Here is a 23,846-nt window from a genome sequence, read left to right as displayed (position 1 = left end):
ACATCTCGCCCACGCCCGCGCTGCTCCCATCAGGCAGCCTCAGCAGCACCGTGCCCGGAGTCTGTCTGAAGAGCCTTTGGTGAAGCGGCTGATGGAGCAGGTTCCCAGGACCTGCCTCCTGGCACGTCTCCATGAGAGCAGCAGCTGCCCTGAAAAGCAGAGATGCTCACCATGGGGGAACTCAGCCCCGTGGAGTCAGCAGGGGGGATCATCACACACACACAGTCACAGAGCGGCTGGGGCTGGCGAGACCTCTGGAGATCATCTGGTCCAAGCCACTGCTCAAGCAGAGCCCGTCTTTATTGCAGGGAAAGAAACCGTCCCTGAGCCGCCTCGTGTTACTGCTCTAGTGACTGATCAGCCCCAGGACTGGCAGAGATGGCGGTGAAGCACGACAGGCTTTATTGCCCAGTCCCATGGGTTAGGGCCCTGAGGCAACGGAGGGGCAGATGTACCCTGCAAGCCCCCCGGCTACACCGCGAGCTGCCCGGGGAGGAGGGAGGCATTGCACCGGGGCAGCAGGACCCGAACAGCTCTGCGGGTCACTGCCTGCGACAGGCATGCAAACCCATCATTTCAACACCAGTACCAGCCATCCCTGGTGGCTTGCTCTCGCCACAGATGGAAAGCGGGTTTTCATGGTGGATTCAAAGAAAGCTGCCCTGGGAATCCCTCCCCCACTTGGAGGTTACTGTTGTCCCCCAAACAGCTGGAAAAGCAGCAAGGAGGAAATTCGCCCCCCTCCCCCTTGGCCCAGGAGGCTGAGCCTGGCCTCTCGCACGCTGCCTGATGCTTTACCCGCAGACCCAACCAAGCCCACAGAGCCAGGCCTGGGTGAACCAGCTCCACAAATCCAGCCCACCTAGCGCGGAGCAGAACAAACCTCCCCCCAACCCTGTTTTTAAGCCCCTCACAGATCCCACCTCCAGTGAGCGGCACATCCCACCCAGCGTCTGCACGGGAGCCCTCCCTGGCTGCACCAGCCCTGCGCCCCCCGCCAGGGCAGCGACCCAACCTCCTCCTGCCACCTGCCACGCAGCTTGTCAGCTGCAGCCTCCATCAGTTCAACGGCCTTTCCCTGCGGCTGGCCTCCGGAGATGCTCTGCAACGCGACGGAGCCCACACGCTCTGTAGCTACACAACCCTTACCGTTATCTTTTTGTGCAACACCACAGCTGGTTGGGCCCCCAGCGGGTGTGAAACTCACCTCACCACAGGCAGGCTGAGGACAAACTTCACACCCCAGACTCTGTCACAAACAGCAGTCTGACACAAAGCAAACGCAGACCTAATGGGGAAAGCGTCGGGAAATCCATGCCCTTCCAGGAGCAAAGGGCCACAGGGGCCTCTTGATCTCAGAGCTCCAAAGACACGACTCTCCGTTAAATACCACCCAGAAAACAGAGGGAAAACTTGTAAAGATGATCCAGACTCATTTCTGCACAAACATCTATGCAAGCTGTCTGTTTTACTGAGGGGTGCCCCAGCTAACACTGCCCCCAGAACCAGGCTCCTCTCGCTGCGTTGGGACGGAATATCTTGCTTTCTCTCCGAGACAGCAATATGGGAACGTTGCATGTAAAAATCAGGCCACAGGCTGCTACAGACCAGTCAATTTTCATTGGGAAATAGCCCCACAGATACTTACCATCTCTACACAGAAGGAAGCAGGGATGACAGCCTGATTGGAGAGGTGGAGAGTTTTGGACGCATCTTGTAGGACTTCAATACTGCTGGAATTTATCTCACTCAGATGCACGTAGACAACCCGTTCTTCTCCAATGCTCACTAAAGACACATTCTGCTCCAGGAAGCAGGTAGGAAAGAAAAAAGAAAAGCAGGGGAAGTTAAAAAATATGAGACAGCTCTAAGTGTCCTCCTCGACTGGGCGATAAGTACGGCTGTTGGAAGTTTTCAGTGTTGCAAGGCTGACACAGAAGGCCTGGGGCAAGTGCAGGCTCGGGAGTGACCCCATCTGAAAGCCACAAGCTCCCGTTCTCAGGGGACAGAGAAACCCTGGGTCCCACGCTCTCCTTTCCAGACCTCCTCCACAGTTAGCTCTCCTTTCTCTGCCTTGTGCCTGCTCCCGCTCCTTCTGCCGCTCAGCCTTGCCCCAAACCTCCCTGACCGCTGCTGCTGCACAGCGACACTTGGACAGTTACTTCTCTGACATTCCCAAAAATGCACCTCTGAAAACCAGCACAAGCCAGAAGCGAAGCAGGCTCTTCAGAGCAGAGATCGTGCAAGTTATGGCCTCTGATGTGTGCTTATGTGTATTCCTGGTATGGCATGAATAACAGGCATTAATTATTCATTACATCATTCAAGTGGTGTTTTTTCTCGACGGTCACAACCAAAAGCTTTCTCCTTGCAGAACTGGCACAGACTACTGGAGGAGGAACACAGATCCCTTTGCTAAACCACCTTCCCACATCATTAAAAACAACGAGAATTTGTCCACTCTTGCGGTGGATTTCACTGGTTCCAAACACCTCAACACTTCAACAGGATCTGAATGCATAGAACTCCCAACACTGACCAGACGCCGTAGGATTCACTGGAGGGCACAGAGTACGATTTAACCGAAAAAGAAACCAGCTTCCACGATGTAAAACCTTTAATGATGTCTGGCTCAAGGAAGTGGTATTGACCGCTGTCAGAATCACCAGCCCAACTCAGCCAGAAGCAGCAGCATCCAGAAATGCTCATCCCTTGGCAGGGCACTGCTGCGTGCAACTAAGAGCCAAAAACCTCACCTACCAAGGCTGGGGCCTCCAAAATAAGGAACTGAAGCCATGCACGATGATGCATGTCTGGGCGATGCTGCCCAAAGCTCCCAGGAAGGAGGAGCTGCAGGGAAGAGCTGCGCCTCGCCAGCCAGCTCAGCTTCCCGGTGACAGCGGGACAGCAGCAGCAAAGGCAGGGCAGAGCCCTTTGGGGATGAGCGGAACAACATCTGGAGGATGCCCAGGAGAGCTGCCTTCTGTCAGCCTGTGTACTAACACCACGCATCCTCACCACCAAGGAGAGGGCTTCAGAAACGCTACCCCTTCATCTACAGGGTTCTAAAAGGGACAAGGAAAATGCCATGCAACAGCGTTACAGGCAACATGGCACAGGGAAAGGCAGCAACAAGCGATGGCAGCTCTGCCACCAGTAACGCCAGCGCTGGGATTTACCAGCTCCTTCATGCAGATGCCACACGCCAGACTGGAGCTGGCACGCGTTCACCTGCAAACAAAATACCCGACAACGGAGCTGTGGAGGGACTCTGCACAGCCTGGATGAAAGATCTGTACCACGTTCCGCCTGAAACGGTGGTAAAGACCAGGCATCGACACTGGGCACCCCAGCCTAAGGCAAGAACGAGCTTTGAAGTTCTACTGGAACACACTGCAGCGATTCCCAAGGTCAGACTTGCAGCCGTACGGGTAGGATCTGCCACCAGCGCAGGACACGTAACAAGACAGCCAGCTCTTCTGCCAGCCCAGAAAGCTTTGGGTGCGTCAGCTACCAGGGAACTACTGGAACTGCACTGCAACCAGAAGACAGACCTATAGAAAATGCAACGCATCTAGTCCTTTCTTTAGGCACAGCTACGCTTCTCCAGCTGAAATGCTCGCCCTTTGGGCAAAACATTGACACGTTCACGTCCAAACAGAAAAGATTAAGGTAAGGTCAACTTTCAATTTATAAATTGTTAGCCCAAGCGTAAAAGCTTTTCAAGGTACCTGTAGTTCAAAATCCAGCTGACATTTAAACAACTGGTTATTCCAGTGGGGAGAAACCCTCCTCTTTCGGGGAAGCATGCCTTCTGTTTGCAAGCAACTGTTTTGTCAAACTTGAGACTTCCCTGCAAAGCCTGCATTGCCTGGCCTTGCTGTTGACTGGTTTACATGCACACCCCCAGCAGCCAGGGTTGAGATGACCAGTGGCATCCAAGGGATTTGGCATCATCGTTTCAATTCGGTTTATAAAAAGTTTATATCCCTGCAATTGTTTTCAAAATGTCAGCCTTCCTTTCTGTTACAGAAAGCTTCACGTTCTCGGGAATCCTCTGATATCCCCTTCCGTGCTCAGGGAGAGGACAAGACATTTTAAAACAGCTGCTTCAAAAGTTAGTATCCTTTTAAATTAAAGTTTAGTTAACTAAATTTGTTCTCGATTTCAGCCAGTGGAAGCCAGGACACCAGATACAACATTCTCTTGCCTACACTTTGTTGTTGCTGCTGTATATGCCTGAATGCAAATGTCCTGTAGGAGCCTTTAGTCCAGGAATGCTTTGCCTCACCCCTTTTCAAGCTTGGTAGGGAAAAAAAAAGAAAAGAAAAAAAAGCTTGTGCTCCAGATGCAAGCAGTGTGGAGTCTCATGCGTCTTTGGCTGGGGCTTTTGGCAAAGAGATATGATGGATATTTCTCAGGCGGGATGGACCTGACTTTCAGGAAAGCTTAAATCCAGCTTTACAGAAATCATCATTTCAGCACGGTCTCTTACACCGCTCTTGCTTTAGTGGTATTCAGCGATGTCCCCGTGCGCTCCCGAACAAGAGTTCTAATGAAGCAGCGGTTGCTGCTCATCTCGTAACGCAGGAGAGCGAGAGACCCAGGAATTGCTCTGGGTTTCAGACTGGGCTTGTTATCCCGCCTCACACGTCCGTAATTAAACACCATCTCAGACACTTAGATTTCCACCTAAGAGGACACCACCCTTCTCTAGGCATTAGCTGCTACTTATGCCATGAATCCCTTCTTTCCGTGTCCGCACCAGCCACGTATTGTCACGTTCTCCTTTTCCCTGGCAGAACCCCTGTACACTTTATGCCCACCAAGATGAGTCACACAAAGGCACGCATCTCGCCTAGCACTCACCGGCGGGGATCTTTCATTCCCAAACACTGAGACACTAGCCACAGTGTCCTGCCTTCCTATCGCCTGGGCTTCCAGCGTCAACGGGATCTCCACCAAGCTGTGAGGCTGGATAATCCCACACGGCACAGGGCTGCAGTACCACACAGCAGCATCCTCCTTGTGCTCCTATAAGGGACAGAATCAAAGACAACTTCAGAGTGTCCTCTGAGGAAACTCCAAGCTCCTTAACATCTACCACAACGGCAATTCACCCACATTTTTAAAAATCCCTAGGAGAAAGCAGAAAGGCGCAACACAAGGAGCAAGATTTATATGGGCCTAATTAGCATCCTCACAGGGTCCAAAAGCTGCTGCACTCACAAACGCCCACTCCGGTGCTGGCGGCCTCCTTGCAGCAGCTTTTCACAACCCTCCAAGTTCTCCTGCATGAAAGCACCCCAAAGACTAGAACCGAAACTGCTTCCTGAAGAGTTCAAACCGCTCCTGAAGTTCATATTCAGGTAGCTTCCCGTTCTCTCCAAAACTTTAGGTTTGAATATAAAACAGCAAGGTCTTATCCAAACCCCGTTTCTTTCCTAATAAACCCCTCGATAACGACGTTTGAGGGCAGGAGGCGAACACGACGCCAAGCCTGAGGAAGGACTCCATAGCAGCCTGGAAGATCGCTGTCGTTCACAAGGGTCAGCATCCACTCGCAAGGGAACTTCAGAAAGCACCGTCCAAATGTCAGAACAGGGCTGAGCACGTGCAGCGGAGGAACGACACATCCGGGTGAAGAGATGACCAAAGGGAATTAGAGACACTGAGAGAACGTAGAAGTTGTTTACTCCCCAAACAGCATGAAACAGACACAACGCATTTGTCTCTGCCAGATAGACATTTCCTACCTCTACGGCAATCGATCACCTCTAACTTCTTCTTACTCAACAGCCTCTTGTAAAGGAGGGGCAGCCCCAGACTCCCGTGGCAGAGGCTGCCCAGTGCCCTGCCCCAGTGCTCTCTCATCAAGCTTTGCCCCTCCCTTGCCCCAGGAGGCCGGCAAGGACCCTCCCACAGTCCCAGCAAGGCACGAGCTCTGCGGGAGCCTTCCCGCTGAGGACCAGCGCTCCCCAAAGCTCAAGGAAAACAAGACTCCCGCATCTCAGTAAAAGCACCTCCCTCCTCTCCCGTACCGCTCTCGCCCTGCCTGAAACCTCAGCCGCTTGCCCCCGCGATGGAGGGCACCAGCACCGCCTGCCTCTCGCAGTGGGTGACCAGCCTCTCCCAGCTCCTGCAGCTGCCTGGGTCCTCCACACACCAGCCCACACACTGACTCTTCCCATTCCCACTCGTTTTACAAAATTGCAGCCCAGGCACCCAGTGGGTGACTCTGCCGGGGAGAGGGAACAGCACCAGCGAACTGCGTCCCTCTCGTCATTAAACTGGCACCCGCTGCGGCGCAACGGCATTGAACGACGCTGCAGCTTTTGGCTTAAGTCTGGGAACGTTCATGCTCAAGAGAACCAGAGAAACCTGAGCTCACCTGCCACACCAAGGACTAGTTTCCCCTCACCACTCCTGCCGTAAGCCCCTTTCCCATTTGCACACGCCTTCATTAACTGAGCCAGACCCCAGCTTTCAGCAGGCTGCTCGCCGCCTTCCAAACAAATGCTGCATTTTGGGCCAACCCAGCACAAGCCCACCGCTTGCAGGGAGAAGCAGGGGCAGTCCTTTGGAGATTCATTACTCCTCAAGTCCCAGACAACAGGCCAATAGTGAATATAATCACTGCTCCCTTAAAAATAAAATAAACCAAAAAAAAAAAAGACAGAGGCATGGCCCTGAGCACTGAGCACAGGTGCCTCTCAACATGGGCTGCTTTCAAAGCACGGCTGTGCTCACAGCGAGCTGGGCAGAACTAGCTCGTTAAGCAACATTTCTCATTTGGAGCTGAAGCCAGGACACCCCACGCCAGGCAGCGTGCTGGGCATGGGTACGCGGGGAAAGGTGGCCAGCTGCAAGGAAAGCGCCGGTACCTGGCTGTGAGAGGCACGCCAACACCTCCTGGCCAACACCATCCACGCCCACCACCAGCGCCAGCTCGTATCGCCTCACCGTGCTGGAACACAGGGTGACCTGGTAGAGGAGAAGAGTGTCAGATACTTAATCACTGCCAGAAGCCATCAGCCACGCGTGGTGTCCTCTGGCTCTCACCCACGGTCAGGAAAGGGAGCGGTATTTTGCCTTAGTTCTCCTGCTGGTCCACGTGTAGACCACTGTCTTTCCGAGTAACAAAACTCTTCTGGCGATATCCGATTTATTAAGTACGCCTTGCATACCAGGGCATATGTGAGCTAAATTAAAGCACAATTCATGTTCTTCTTGCCACTGGGACCAATTTTTACTCTCGACTACAACAGCATAAATCCAGAGGAAATCTGTTGACTTTCACAGAATGAGTCCAGCTTTACAGTGGGAAGCCGAGGGCAAAACGTGGCCCAGCAGCAGCTGTGCAGCTCATGGCTGCTGGAGCTTTTCCAGTCCTCGCTGCAGTGGATGCAACCATTCTGCTCCACACGAGAGGAAAGATAAGACCGGGAAGAATAGCAAACTGCTTTATGCAATGACATCTTTCTTTTAACAGTCACCTTCTGTCCCCATCCTTCCTCGGCCCACTTTAAATCAAATTGCTCTAAGCAGCTCAGACACACACGCGTGGCTTCTGTGCTTGACCGTAGGGTACATGATCCTTGGCTTACAACTTTGGAAACAAAACGGTGCTCCGCCCCAGAGTACCCCAGCTCACAAAAACCTAACACGAACACCGATCTCTTACTTGCGTTATGCCCAAAGCCAGCAGCACTACAGCCCTCCTGCGCACCAGTGAAGCTTCAGCTCCACCTGCTGAAGCACGTATGGCCGGGCTCGTGCCATACCTGGATACCCAGGGCTCCTTGGGAGCGGATGGTCCCCTTGCAGGGCATTATGGTGAATTCAGTTGGCTTGATGTGATGTTGGGCTCCCTTTCTCCAGGACGGGCAAGTGTTGTCTGATATCTGAGCAAAACTGGTGACGCTGCGCTGTCCTGAGCCTTCGCCAGGGATGCGAAGGTTGAAAGTCATGGGAACCAAGGAGGTGTTAGTGAGGCGACACGGCAGGGTGCGAGGAAAGCCTGGGAAGGTGAGACAAATATCAGTCAAGTCCCCGGTTATCCCGTGATTCCTGGTGTGACTCTCCTGTTAGGATAGACCGGTGCTTGTTGTTTATCTCTTTTCAGTGTGAATGAGAGGTAATGGAGAAGCTCAGGGAGGAGTGAGTTGTGACTGAAGTTGCTTTTTCCATGGATGGCACAGCTTGCTTCCTTGGCAATGGGCAGTGCCGTTGGTGCTGAAGAGCTGTCTCTACCTGTGAGGAGCTCTCTCACCTGCCCCCAAACCAGCCCCAACTCTTTCTCACTGATCAGTGTGCACCCAGACAGAGCATTTATTCTGAAAATTCAGTCTGTAAAATCCCCCATTAACTCCATGAACATTCCCCCGGTTTTCAATATATGAAAGTAGGGCATTGTCATGTAAGGAAAAGAAAGGATGAGACCGGGCACTACAACATGATGCATTGCACTCTAATGCAGTTTCTCTAGGCAGGACCCTTAAGGCATCTCCTGTTTCTGGGCAACCAGACTGAGCACATGACAACTCGGCCCACCTCACTGCAGGCAAACCTGATGCTTCCTTAGAAATGAGCAGGAACTGTGTCTCACCTTACCTAACAAACGGGGACATCACATCCACACTGCCTTTGATTACTGCCCACAAAGCCTGACATCACTCCAGCTCTGACACTTGCTTTCCACAACGGAAAACCAGTGGTACAACCACACTGGGTGAGGGGGTGGCTGTTCTGCAGAGGCAGGACACCAGCCCGCAGCTTGGTCTGGAGCGGACACCAGCTCTGCCAGAAGACACCTCCCATGCCCTGCTTACCAAGTGCTATTTGAATAAAGACAGGGAGGAAAACCACCCGCAGACACAGCAGATAGTTCCTCTGTGCCCAGCAGCAGTGACCATTGCCCACCGCCAGCAATTACTCCGGCAGGGAGGCGGGGGTGGGGCACAGAAAGGACATGCACCGACTGACCCACTGCACAGCCCCAAATGGGACCGAAGTCACCAGATGCAGACAACAGCCAGCAGCACAGTGACAAGAAGCAAAACTACAATAGCTGCCTTCAGCTGAAAAGGCCTTGTTAATGAAATCAGATTAAAGTAGGAGGAATCTCCTATTACACAACCGCATTTCTGCCGGTGCGTTTCTTGTGGGTCTATTTATTCAAAAGGAAGCAGAGAAGTGGCCGAGTGGTGATGCAGGGAGAGGGGGAAGTGGCTCAGGGAAAGTATTGAGATTTCCTAGAAAGTCCACGAACCGCATGAAACCACAGAGGCATCCTGGGCACAGAATGATCATGGCCCTTCAATCAATCCCCAATTGATTTCACATGTAAACTTTAGATCATCTCAGTACAAAGCCTTTTCTCTGAGACTCGAGATGGAGAATCAGAATCTGCATTTCAGTGGAGATGCTCTGGGTGCTCAGCCACCGGCTCCGTCAGTGGAGCAGTGCTTCGGCTGGGGAAGGAGAAGGAGCCCACATCTCTGGAGACATCACTGCCCAAACCAATGCCGAGCTACTGCCTGGGCTTATTACCGGGCAGGTGATAACGAGGAGCCCTCACAGCACAAATTAACAGCTCACACTAAAGGTCAAGTGGGTAAGTGGTGTCCTCGCCTTGCAACAGGAACGTTCACCCTGAGCAGCCACAGGCTAGCGTGTGGCTCCAACGCCCTTCTCCTGCAGCCCCATCCCCTGGGCCCTTCTGGGACAAGGGCTTTCACCATCATTCTGCCGCCAAGGATTGGGAGGTTGGGGCTGAGCAGGCTCTGAGGGCACCAGGAAAATCCTGACTTTCTATTCCTTTGGTCCTGTTTGATCTCATGGCAGCAAAATACCACCTGAGCAAGCGGCAGCCCTGGTTCTAACACCCTGAAGGCTGCTGTGGAGGAACACAAGTGACAGACGCTCCCAAAGCGCTTCATTTCAGTAAGGCACAGACCTCCCCACCAGCGGTCCAAGCCCAGGGCACACTCACCAAAGGAGACGTCGCCGAATGGAGGGAAGGTACATGGAAAGGGAAAGTCGGTCCGATGACACAGCCCCTGTAAGGACAAAGGCAGAGGAGGAACTGGCTTGGTTAAAAAGAACTGCAAAGTGTTCGGCTTTCGTTACCACCGGGACGGATAGAAGCTGGTCTCAGCAGCACGGTGGGTTTCAAATCAACCCGTCACCCCTGCGCTCGGCACAGCATCCCTGTGCACAGGAGGCAGCCAAAGCAACGTGGTCAGCAGGTGGCAGCTGCTGAGGTGGCTCAGGGCACCAGGGCAGGCAGGGTACACCCCCAGGTTGCTGCTGGCCCAGTGAAGGACCCTGAACAAGTGATGGCTCTGTGCCTCAGTTTCCCCACCTGTCATGTGACGGGCAGAGCTGTCCATGCAGAAGCAGGTTCATTGTAACTAGCCCTCTCAGCCACAGCTTCCCTGCTTTGGTATCTCTTTGCTGGAACTGGCCTTTCCATGGCCTATATGGACATCTTCCTCAGACCTTATTCCACACTACCATTATGCGTGCAGGATTTTGAGGCACGAATCCACAGGAGCCCCAGACATCTACTGAGAAACGCAGCACAAGTTCTACACAGTGGATGGCGGAATCTTGGAGGAAAGTATCAGCTTGTCACCAGTGCACCGGCTGACACATCCAAGAGCAAGACTGTTTGCACCACCAAACATGAGTGTCCTGAAGCCACCACACCAGCCCGCCCATCCCTAAATTCAGAGAGGTTCCAAACTCCCAAACTCACCAACATCCACTGAAATCAGCACTTGAAGCTGCACAACGTTCATTAATTTCATGGTTGATGCCAATCAATGCCAGCTCTGCCTCTTGCTGAAAAAAACAAATACAGATCAAGGAGCACAGTGACCCGTGCCTCCTAGTTTTATTCACAGGACTGCCACCGGGTCTCTCGTACACATGAACAGACCCCAGCCTCCCGCAGGAGGGACCTGCACTCACCCGTGGTGTCCCAGTTCCAGCATCCCTTTCTAAAGAGCAAAAGAACAAGCGTTCAGGACCTCGTCAGGTCTGTTTCCAAGCAAAGAGTGATCACCTATGGTTTGGGCATCTTCTGACTGCACAATCAAAAAGCACTCAAAATCTGACTTTCAGGAGTTTCAATCCCATGCTAATTCTCGATTCCTGGAGCTGAATCCGTTCCTGAGAACAAGTTAGGTAGCAAATCCCTTCTGGCAATGAGGTTCCCTCTCCAAGGACCTCACGTAATCAGACTTAACCTGCCAAGCCCCAGCATCCTACTCTGGATGGAGCAAAGGGAGCAGACATGCTTTCCGTAATAGCACTTGCCAAAAGACAATAGAAAACTGCCTCCAAACCAGCCACAACTGGGTCTCACACTGGGAAACTGCCAAGGGTGAGCCTTGCAGCGAGGGGGGAAATAACTGCCGTTTCTGCTGAGCACACAGGAGCTGTGCTCAAGGAAGTCAGACCTGAAGGACTGCCCAGAGGGCTCGGCCAAGCAGCCAGCCCAGAGCCCTGTGCGCTACAGCCGGTAACAGCGCAGCTTGCAAGAGAACGGGGGAAGAGGGCAGTCTTTATGGCAACAGCCACATCTTCCAATAGTGCTTCTGAAGGGAGATCGGGGTCCTCGCAGAGCAGGAAGGAGCACAAGGTAGGAGAGGAACCACCTGCACTCCCACCGCTGTTCCTTCCTCTGCAGCCCCGTGTCCCACCAGCCAGCTCACCTCCACTCAAAAGAACTGGGAGTTTTTCCCTCCCTGGAGAACTAAATCCAGTGCACAACCCCCCCTGAAGAGGGAGGCTCGGCTTGCCCCGGTGGGTGGGCATCTCAAAAGCATTTGAAACAAACAGCTTGAGTTGTGGGGCTGGAGAATGAGAGATAAGGGCTGGACAGGGGTCCTTGGAACAAAGGCAAGACAGAAAGCAAGGAGGCAGATGCCATCTCGAGGAGAGGAGTCTGCAGTGGGAATTACTGTGGAGGCACCCCCCAGGCTCCTGTAACCCTCCTCACCTGACGGTCAAGGTCACGGGCTCAGGGGACCCATCCACACTGAACCGGAATCCTTCTGTGAACTGCCCCAGGGCGGTGGAACTGAAGGAGATCTGGATGACTTGGAGGACATCTGGTGAAATGATGCCCTCCTGGGGGTGGAAGGAGAAGCAGGAGCCCAGAGCCGTCCCTGGAGGGACCAAGCTGAAGGGGGCATCGATGACTCCTTTGTTAAACAGGATCACCTGCAGCAGCAAGAAAGCAAAATGGAAATACATGAGGAATCTTCTTTCCTTACAGAAGGCTGATTTGTTTTCTAATTAAACTTCTACAAAAGGCAGAAGATGCTGTGTGCTGCTGCTTGGCTGAAGCCAAAGAAAACACAACAGGACAGTTTCTGCCTTTGGGTTTTTGCATGCAAAAAACCCCAGTGATAACTTCACATAAACAGAGTCACTCTGGGTTTATTCCACTGACACAGAGCAGTCCGCTTGGACTTGCAGGGCTGAGGATGTGCTCAGCATCACCAAGGCGATGCAGACCTGCCCCAAAGAGCAGCAAAGGGCGGTCGCAGCATTACAGCGAATCGTCACCTAACTGCTCCCGCTCCAGATGAGCCCAGTCCTGCCAAGGGCAAAACACATTCAGCTCCCGTTACAGCCAGCAAGTTTACTGGATGTAGAAAATACCTTGGGACAGCCCCATAACCAGCTTCAGCAGCACTCCCCGACTCTGCTAGGGTACGTCAGTGAGGCGCATTTTGTTCTTTTCTTTGATCTGAGAGTCTCTTTGTCTTTGCTCAACCAGACATGTCAAGAAAGGATGAGAGGGAGGGGCATAGCAGCTCCACCTGCTCTAAAGAATCTCTTTCATAAATATTCACAGCCATCATCTACTAATTTACCATTATTTACTGCTCCAACAAGCTACACAATCCTGCAGCATTTGCTGAGATTCAGCAAGAAATGCCCACACCTGCCTGTGAGTATCAGCACACTGGTGGTCACCAAACCTACCCAAAGCAAAGCTCTACAGTTTCCGAAGGCTGCAGGTGAAATCCGGCCATTTCTGTGGACTTATCTACCTGCTTGGCAGTTATTTTCCCTAAGTTTTGTCCTCGCAAAACCTGTCAGAAAAACTGAGACAGAAGCAGAGGTACAGCCCTTGTTTTTTTAATTTTGCAGCTGCTGTTGAAAACATTCCTGTATTCAAATTCTGCACTGGTAACTTGGAAACTACTCATATGTTTTACACCTTAATTACAAATTGCACTTAGGGATCCTACACTGAAGTTTACCTCCAGTCTGGCTACTTAATACAGCACTTGGAGTATCATCTACTTATTCACATTTTCTCCAGTAATGAAACCAACACATTGATATATATAGAATCAATAAAGAATCAGCATTAAAAAATGCATACATACAGTGCACAATATTTTGGCAAGAAAACACCTTAACGTGTCCTTCCCTGCAACAGTCAAGCTTTTGAAAGTGTCTGGCACCATGTACTGCCTCATTTTCTACCGCCTCCAGTTGCTGTATCTTGGGGGTTTTTTTGGTTGGTTTTTTTTTGAGAAAACTTGCCGCCATCGGCGGGGGGAGGCAAATACCCAGAAAGCTCCTTTGCTTCATTTCCAGAACTGCCCTGCTCTGTTCATAGAGCCAGAGGGGCACCAGGTCTGAAGGGTGGCAGGAGGCTGGTCAGCAGGGACAGCGCTCCCGGTGCCTGCGCGGGCAGCTCTGCGCGGGGAGGCTGCCCGGCTTCCCTCCGGCGCCAGGATCCAGCAAGTTGCGCTTCACTGAAAGGTGTTTGCAACGGACTCGAGTCGGAACACAACCCCTTTGTTCCAGCTGCTTTTTAACCGCCAGGGTACCAGGGCGCAGTGCATCTAGGGCTGAAACAAAAGCCTCTGGATCCTGACCTTTTTGACCCGGTGTTGCTATCATGTGTCAAGGGCTGGATTTTCTGCATGAAGCCTCCCAGCTGGTCTCAAAGGGAGGTTGCCAAAACGCAGGGATCGGGGCTTTGTGGACAACATACACACCTTTCAGACCCCATCAAAACTATCCAGATTCTGCAAAAACTCCCACATTTAACTTACATCAAATAATGCGTGCACATAACTGCCTGTGTTGCCAGAAATCCAGCAGGTGCACAAAGCTCACTGCTGCCCCAGGGGCCATCAGGATCCACCCCAACCCCAGCAAGCCCCACTGCTCACCTCGTAGCTGGGGGCTGACGCAACAAAAACCTTCCCGATGTCCAGCTGGTCAAAGCTGAAGCGCAGCTGGGGCCCTATGCCGCTCCCTTTGATGCGCAGGGGCAGCCTGGTCTCACGGCCTGGGGAGAGGTTGCCATGTCAGTACAGAATTCCTTCGGTTCGCCTGGATTTTCCAGGCAGCCTCAGAGCCAGTCCCCGACTCCGGGCTGGGTGGCACCAGCACTAGATGCTCCGCGAGAAGATACGGGACCCTTCTCTTCCCTCAGCAGATCAACTTTGCGGCTGGTTTCTAACTTCTGACGGAGCCCTTGGGCTGGTTTGTAACTTAGCAATCAGTTTGCACCCTCAGAAAGTGATGCTGCGTATAAAACATGATTTCTGAATTCCTTCCCATGCACTTAAACGAGCTTTGAAATCCATTCAGAGAAGGCACAAAGCTCACAAAACAGAGCCGGAGAGAAAAATCTGCTGTCTGTATCGCTGCAATCGGAGACGACCGCACGGGAGCTGAGAAGTATGAGCCCAAGCAAGGCAGAGCAGCCTGCTGACAGCGATACCCCAGCAGCCTGCTGACAGCGACACGCGCACCCGAGCGCTGCCTCAAGCAGGCAGAGCATCTCAGCCACCACCTGCGCCTAACGTAGGGCTCCGTACCGGGGTGCTCCAGGGCTCACCGCCTGCAGCAGCGCCTTGTTAAGACGGGGCTTTACGGTCTCCAGAGAGCAGCACTCACCTGTTCCCACCATCAAACCAAGAGCTCAGCTTTGTAAAGACGCCCCACCTGAAGCATACTGAGCAGTTACGGAAAACCAGCCTCCTCGCTACTGAAACCAGATAAGCTCTAAGTGTACTGCTAACACACATACCCCTTGCTGCAAAGGCAACTGAGACCACAAGGCTTACAGCTGAACTCCAGGATGCTGAGTTTCTTCCTTAAGTCTGCTAAGATGGCATAGTGCAGGATCTTTCAGTCTGAAGCCTTTCTTGAACCACTGGAGCAGCCTAAAGTGCCTGAATTCTAGCTCAGATTTTGGCTTAGGTCCCCCTGCTGTTATAGATTTGCTAATAAGTTAAGATTGATTGACTTTATTTGATTGATTATTTGATTTTATAAAATCAATCATGTAATAGAAATATAAGAGGATAAGAAAATATATTTTAATGAAACTTATAGTTATAGTAAAAAGCGGCTATAGAAAATCCTCTGTACAGCCCCGTACCAAGGCCGGAGGAATTGGTCAGAATCACCTAGTAGGAATGTTTAGAACTTAGATAACAGACTTAAGATTTGAGATGATTGTTTATATGTAACCTAGGAGGATGTACTAAAATGTCAAAATGAGAATTTATGTGAACTGGGAAGAGTCGAGTGAAGCAACCCATAGTTGCTGGCCAAGAAACAGTTACCTCAAGTGGCAGGTAATTCCGGCAGGGGGAGATCGAGACCACCGACTCACATACCACCTACCCAAATCGTACCCCAGACCCATTTCCGGACCCTTCTAACCTTTACTGCGCAGAATCGGGTACGAGAGTATGTTAATGATTTATGGGAAATCTTACGATTATGCATGGATATTTAATGAATATGTATGAATGAGTTCTATATAAGGTGTATGATTTTGAACCATGGTGTGCGTCAATCGTGAGGGGACTCACTCACGCACCCGGCCGTCCATAAAGAAATGTCTGCTTATCTACATCACATTGGTGTCGATAAGCTCTTCATTCCGAGATTTCGGTAACAGTTTTGGCGACCCAGATGGGACCTCGCTGAAGGAGACCGGAGGAGTCGGGGACCTGATCGGTTCCAGCCGGCACCGAGGATTTCTCGGGGATACCCATCGATCCCCGATCCGTAAGGCTCTTCGCGACGTTCCCTGGATTTTGGTAAGACACTTCTTCTTGTAATTGTAGTAAGTGGGTAGGAGTCCCACTATAATAAGTGTATGGTAAGGAGTGGGTTGGAGACCCACCAGTGGGTTTGAGTCTCACTGAGTAAGTCTGCCTGTCAGACGCGGTGAAAGCTGCGCAGGCTTGGACTATAAGGATCCTTGTGGAAGAGGAAGCCTAGGCGCCTGCCCGTAAGACATAAGCGAAAGCTATTGCAGGGTTGGACAAAAGTGGAAACAAGAGAACCTACATGCTCTAGTGTTCTCTAAGGTAGTGCCTCTAACAAGAAGTTAGGAGGGGTTTTTCTTCTGATACAGAATTGTTTATTGTGTCTGTGTATCGAGAAGAAAATTAAGAAGTGTATAATATTGTGTTTTATGTCTTTGTTTAAAGTAACAATTGTGGAAAAGTGTGAGTGTGGCTGTAAGGGTGAGACGTGCAATTAAGCACGAAAGCGAGTGTGGAGCGTGGATCCGCGGATCGGGGAGACAGAGTTGAATAATTGTGTATTGTACTGTGAGTGATTATACCATGGCATCTAAGTTAACTCGGTTGTTTAAAAGTAAAAGCATGCGTAATCTTGCTGTAAATGATAAAATCCCGAAAAATTCTCCATTGGGATGTTTATTGGCACATTGGGGAGATTTATATGAGGATTTGCCAAAAAGCCAGATGATTGAGTATTGTAATAATTGGTGGCCTCTGTATACATTGGAAAATCAGGAAAAGTGGCCCATAAATGGAACACTGAATTATAATACTATTCTGCAGTTAATGTTATACTGTAAAAGGGAAGGGAAATGGAGTGAAATGCCATATGTGGATTTGTTCTTTTACCTGAGACAGAGAAAAGACTGGCAGGATGAATGCAAGTTAACTGATGGAGATAATTTTGTGATGGCTGTAACTGCTGATAACAAGAAAGTAAAAAGGTGTTGCTCAACTTGTGAGATCGGGAAAGGTTGTTTAAAGAAAAAGATTGTCACTGAGAGTGATGATGGACCAGAATTAGATATATCCCCTCTTAGGAGAGAAAGGAATCAGGGTCGAGAATCTAGGGCACGAGAACAGGCGATTGAACCGAATAGCAGTGGAACAGGAGATGTGGAAGAGAGATTATCGGAGATTGTAATTCATACTCCTGTTTCACGGAGAACTCGGCAACAGACACAGACTATAGCTCCCCTGCGACGGGGAGTTGGTAGTGGTGGACCGGTCTAGTGAAAGTACCTTTTACAGCTATGGATTTGATGACTTGGAAGCAGGCAGCAGGAAATTATAGAGAAGATCCTGAAAAAGTGGGCAAGGTGGCAGATACTATAACTAGAACACAGAATCCAGACTGGAATGATTTACAGGTGATCCTGGATAATGTGTTAGATGATACAGAGAAGCAAACGGTATTAAAAGCTGGTAAAGCTCAGGCAGAGTTGGATGTGATGAGTGGAATTACAGGTGGAACAATAGAACAGAATTTTCCATCTGGGGATCCGCAGTGGGATCCAAATAATGTAACACATAGAGAAAGACTGAGACGGTATCAGAAATGGGTTTTATATGGGATTAGACATGCCATGCCTAAATCTCTGAATTGGTCTAAATTATATGAAGTAAGACAAGATAAAAATGAATCTCCCTCAGCATTTTGGGAACGATTAAAGGAAGCTGCCAGAAAACATACTGATTTGAGAGTGGAAACAGAGGCAGCACAAATGCAACTGGCTTTGATTTTTATGGGGCAATCGGCACCAGATATAAGGAAAAAACTCCAGAAACTGGAGGGAGAGAATTCAAGGAGTTTGAATACAATGCTGGAAGTCGCATGGAGGGTATATAACAACAGAGAAAGAGAAGAAAGAAAATCAAGGAGAACAGATTTATTGGCAGTAATGACAGGAACGGTAGACAGAGGAAGGGGCAGAGGAAGAGGACGAGGATTTAATGGGAGGGGAGGTTGTATGCACTGTGGCCATCGGAAATTTAATACCCCCTTAGGAGTAAATCAGTGTGCTTTGTGTAGAGAGGAAGGACATTGGAAAAAGGATTGCCCTAGAAACAAGAGTGTTTCTCACGACCTTGCCAAGATAATGATTTTAGACGACTGAAGGGGACCGGAGGGAACCCAGCTGAACCTCTGGTTAAAATTTAGCTGGGAGATAAAGAAGTTAAATTTTTAGTAGATACAGGAGCGACATTTTCGGTATTAAATACATGTAAAGGAAAAATAGGAACAAAACCAGCCAATATAATAGGAGCAACAGGGAAAGAAGAAAACCAGGCCATTCCTACAACACCTAGATTTGAAATTTGGAAATAAGATAATTACACATGAATTTTTGGAGTATAACATTTTGGAAGAATGTGAATCTGAGTATAAGACTCCTATCTTACCAGTCAGAAAACCCTCGGGTGAATATAGGCTGGTACAAGATTTGAGAGCAGTAAATCAAATAGTTAAGGATATTTATCCTGTAGTAGCAAATCCTTATACACTGTTAACAGCATTAAGGGACACTTATCAACGGTTTACAGTGCTTGATTTAAAAGATGCTTTCTTTTGTATACCTTTGGAAAAAGAAAGCAGAAAACTGTTTGCTTTTGAATGGGAAAATCCTCAAACCGGGCGAAAGATGCAGTTGACATGGACTAGATTACCCCAAGGATTTAAAAACAGTCCAACTATCTTTGGAAATCAATTAGCAAAGGAACTTGAAATGTGGAAACAGGATAAATCAAGACCTGGGCATTTACTTTTACAATATGTGGATGACATATTGATTGCTACAGAAGAAAGACTTACCTGTATACAGGTGACTATCGACCTCTTGAATTTCCTGGGACTAAATGGATACAAAGTGTCCAGGAAGAAAGCCCAGACAGCCTGCCAGACTGTGATATATCTGGGCTTTGAGATTTCAAAAGGACAACGACAATTAGGAAAAGATCGCAAAGAAGCTATTTGTGGTATACCTGAGCCGAGAAACATTCATGAACTCAGAGCATTTTTGGGAATGACTGGGTGGTGTCGCCTTTGGATCATGAACTATGGGCTAATAGCTAAACCGCTGTACGAGGCCCAAAAGAATTCCCCCTTTGTATGGGGCCCACAACAACAAAAGGCTTTTGTAGAGTTGAAGCGTGCCTTAATGTCTGCACCTGCCTTGGGACTGCCGGATCTAACCAAAGATTTCCAGCTGTTTGTACATGAAAGGCAACACCTTGCACTGGGAGTGTTAACTCAGAAGATAGGAAGCTGGAAACGACCAGTCGGATATTTCTCTAGACAACTGGACACAGTGAGTAGAGGGTGGCCAAACTGCCTTCGAGCAGTGGCAGCAACAGTGATGCTCATACAAGAAGCTCGGAAATGGACTTTGGGAAGAACAATAACAGTCTATGTCCCACACATGGTGATAACTGTCCTAGAACAGAAGGGGGGACACTGGCTGTCTCCCAGCCGAATGATGAAGTACCAGGTAGTACTGACTGAACAGGATGATGTGATTCTAAAGACAACTAACCTGGTAAATCCTGCAGTATTTTTAAGTTCCATACAGGAAGAAGGACGACTGGAACATGATTGCTTGGCTGCCATCGAGTATGTTTATTCCAGTCGTGAAGATCTGAAGGATGTGCCATTGGAGCGACCAGACTGGGAACTGTATACTGATGGAAGCAGCTTCATGGAACAAGGAGTCCGATACGCCGGATATGCGGTAACAACAGAGACTACAGTTATAGAAGCAGGAGCATTGGCGAGTACCACATCAGCCCAAAAGGCAGAACTCATCGCTTTAATTCGAGCCTTAGAGATAAGCAAAGACAAGAAAGTAAGTATCTGGACTGATTCAAAATATGCCTTTGGGGTAGCGCATGTCCATGGAGCTTTGTGGAAAGAGAGGGGGTTATTGTCCTCTCAAGGATCAAACATTAAGCATCAAACAGAAATTTTATGATTATTGCAAGCAGTTCAAAAGCCAGATCAAGTAGCAATCATGCACTGTAAGGCACACCAGATTGGGAATACAAAAGTAATAGCTGGGAATAATTTAGCTGATAGAACAGCAAAAAAGGTAGCAAAGAAACAAGCATTGCAAATGGCAATAATTCCTTCTAAAACAGTAACCCTTCCTAGGGAAAACCCGAGATATTCAGAGGAAGATGACAAATTGAGTCCGTTATTAAATGCTAAGAAAAACTTAGCGGGATGGTGGGTAACCCCTAATGGACAGGTAGTAATTCCACCTCTTGTGATGAGAGAGATAATTCAAACGAGACATCAGGAATGTCACTGGGGAGCAGAAGCCTTAGTAACATCTTTACGAAAACAAGTAATATCAGTTAAGATGTTGGGAATAGCTAAAATGGTAACTGCAAAGTGTGAAGTATGTTTGAAAAATAATCCAATGATTAAGAAAAAGGTTCAAATGGGTAGACTGAAATCTGGTGTAGAACCTGGAGATGATTGGCAAGTAGATTTTTCAGAGCTACCCAGACAAAATGGGTACCGGTACATCCTGGTAGGGGTTGATACTTTTACAGGATGGCCAGAAGCCCTTCCCTGTCGCACCACACAAGCAAAAGAAGTGGTGAAGTGGTTATTACAAGAAATAATTCCGAGATTTGGAGTTCCTATTGGAATTTCTTCTGACAGAGGTCCACACTTTGTTGCTGAAGTAGTCCAAAGTGTTAGCAAAGTATTGGGTATTAATTGTGACCTACATTTATCTTGGAGACCCCAATCTAGTGGGAAAGTGGAAAGGATGAATCAAACTTTGAAACGACAAATAAGTAAAATTTGTCAAGAAACCAGTCTAAAGTGGCCTCAGGCGCTTCCATTGGCATTATTACGTATCAGGGTACAGCCAAAGAGTGGAACCTCACTCAGTCCTTATGAATTATTATATGGAAAACCATATGAGTCTCCAGAACCAAATCCAAACGTACATGTAAAAGGAAAGCAGGATGTATATAACTATTTGCTTTCTCTAGGAAAAACTCCGGCTGCAATTCGGAGTGCAGTAATTTGGAATAGACCTTTATCCCTGGAAAATTCAGTGCATGATTTCCAACCAGGAGATTATGTCTATGTGAAGACCTGGACCTCTGAACCTTTACAGGAACGTTGGAAAGCACCTTTCCAAGTACTGTTAACCACTTTTACGGCTCTCAAGATAGCAGAATCGGATGCTTGGATCCATTATACTCGAGTGAAGAAAGCACCTATTCCATGGAAGATTATCAACCGTGACCCAAAGACTTTAAATTTGACTTTGAAAAATGTCTAATTTTTCATATCAGGTTATGATCGTTCTTTGGATTCCATTTGGGTTGGTAGTGTTGGCAGGATCATGGGCTGACTTGGTGGACAGGAATGAAAGACAAATAGAGACAGAACAAGTGATTGAAATTCCCAAACAAACGGCTGAGGAAAATTTGATGGTAGGATTGATTAAAGGATTTGCCAATTTACAAAATGTTTTGCAGATCACTGCTTGTTTACCAATACCGAGGGCAGTAGGTGAATCTATTCCATGGGGAATCTTAACCATGAATCTGACCAAATTAGAATATGAGACAATGGATTGTAAACAAGAACCTAGGGAAACTTGGGAATTGCAAAAGGTTAAAGTTGGGGAAGAATCACCAGTATATTCAACCATTTGGGAATGTAAAGGATGATTTGTAGCTAAACCGGGATTATATGGAGATTTAGGGAACAAGGGATGGTGTTACTAGCCTAAAATGGCTACAACAAACACCAGTGTATGGATAACCGAGACAAAATGTGAGAAAAAGAATCGAACCCTACAGGAAAAGGAAATAGTTTGGGATTCGGTTTGGTCTATGACCTTATATTCCCATTTTCAGTATATGGCAAAAACTCCTTGGTGTTTTACCTGGGATGGAAAAGTGTTTTCAGTATTACCCTGGGTCAATGATAGATCAACTTCATTGGGAGAAAAGGAGAATAAAATAGTGCCATGGTGGAAATGTGAAAAAGTGTATGATTGTAGCAATGCAGACTTAATAATTCAAAGAATCCCTCCTTTGGCTGCCGCTTTAAAATATGGTTGTTTTTGTCAAGGTCTTAAGAATACTCTCAATCTATCTAGCGTCTATATACCCAGAAGAGGAATTATGTTTAGTTGTAGAAAATCTACTATTCAAAGTCCAGGACATTTAATTTGGGCATTGAGTGATGGAACCTGGACAACTCATCTACCATTAGATGGTAAAGTGAAACAAATAACTTTAGGCGTGCCAACATTGTGTCCGATTTGGAAGAAATCACCGTTTAGAGGATCTCTAGAAAATTTAGAACTGAAACGAACAAAGAGATCTGAGACAAATGATGATACTTGGAATGAACCATCTACAGGAGTGAAAATTGGCTGGGCAATTGAATCACTTTTAAATCCTATAGCATCATATAGAAACAGAGCATGGCTTTATAAGTTAACTGGTCAAGTGGAAAAATTAGCAAACGTTACCAAAAAGGGGTTTAAGGAATTGAATATACAATTACAGGCGACCTCTAGAATGACTTTACAAAATAGAATGGCACTAGATATGCTCCTACTTAAAGAACATGGAGTATGTGGCTATCTCAAAGATAAGCTGGACCACCGTTGCATCCCCATTTCAAATGTCACACAAGATGTCGAACATGATTTGGATTTATTAGATAAAATTGAAAAAGAAACAGAATCAATTCAAGAAGATATGTCAGAAGACTGGTTAGGGAAAATTTTTAACAAATTAGGAAGGAACTTGAGCTCTTGGATACAATCCCTAATCAAAACTTTGTTTCTGTTACTGATTGTCCTTTTGATGATCATGTTGGTATATGCATGTTTGAAGAAGCAGTTTACCAATAGAATTGCAATCAATCGTATGATCATGAGAGAAGTACCAACCAGTCCACCAAGGTATAGCCCACCACCAAAATATGTTGAAACAAATGATATGTAAATAATGTGAAAGTATTGAGATAATGATTTTCAACACTTTCAAAGGGGGGAAATGTTATAGATTTGCTAATAAGTTAAGATTGATTGACTTTATTTGATTGATTATTTGATTTTATAAAATCAATCATGTAATAGAAATATAAGAGGATGGGGAAATGTTATAGATTTGCTAATAAGTTAAGATTGACTTTATTTGATTGATTATTTGATTTTATAAAATCAATCATGTAATAGAAATATAAGAGGATAAGAAAATATTTTTTAATGAAACTTATAGTTATAGTAAAAAGCGGCTATAGAAAATCCTCTGTACAGCCCCGTACCAAGGCCGGAGGAATTGGTCAGAATCACCTAGTAGGAATGTTTAGAACTTAGATAACAGACTTAAGATTTGAGATGATTGTTTATATGTAACCTAGGAGGATGTACTAAAATGTCAAAATGAGAATTTATGTGAACTGGGAAGAGTCGAGTGAAGCAACCCATAGCTGCCGGCCAAGAAACAGTTACCTCAAGTGGCAGGTAATTCTGGCAGGGGGAGATCGAGACCACCGACTCACATACCACCTACCCAAATCGTACGCCAGACCCATTTCCGGACCTTTCTAACCTTTACTGCGCAGAATCGGGTACGAGAGGAGAGTATGTTAATGATTTATGGGAAATCTTACGATTATGCATGGATATTTAATGAATATGTATGAATGAGTTCTATACAAGGTGTATGATTTTGAACCATGGTGTGCGTCGATCGTGAGGGGACTCG

At 48.0% G+C, this 23,846-nt stretch overlaps 1 pseudogene; it reads right to left on the bottom strand.

Moving 5' to 3' along the window:
- Nucleotides 1–471: 471 nt before the first annotated feature.
- Nucleotides 472–23,846, bottom strand: part of LOC129785706 (hydrocephalus-inducing protein homolog) — a 67,344-nt pseudogene continuing 43,969 nt past the window's right edge.

The sequence above is a fragment of the Falco peregrinus genome, chromosome 14 (genome assembly GCF_023634155.1).
Source record: "Falco peregrinus isolate bFalPer1 chromosome 14, bFalPer1.pri, whole genome shotgun sequence".
NCBI classification, from domain to species: domain Eukaryota; kingdom Metazoa; phylum Chordata; class Aves; order Falconiformes; family Falconidae; genus Falco; species Falco peregrinus.
Note: the sequence above shows the minus strand (reverse complement) of the source record. Positions and strands in the feature narration are given on the sequence as shown.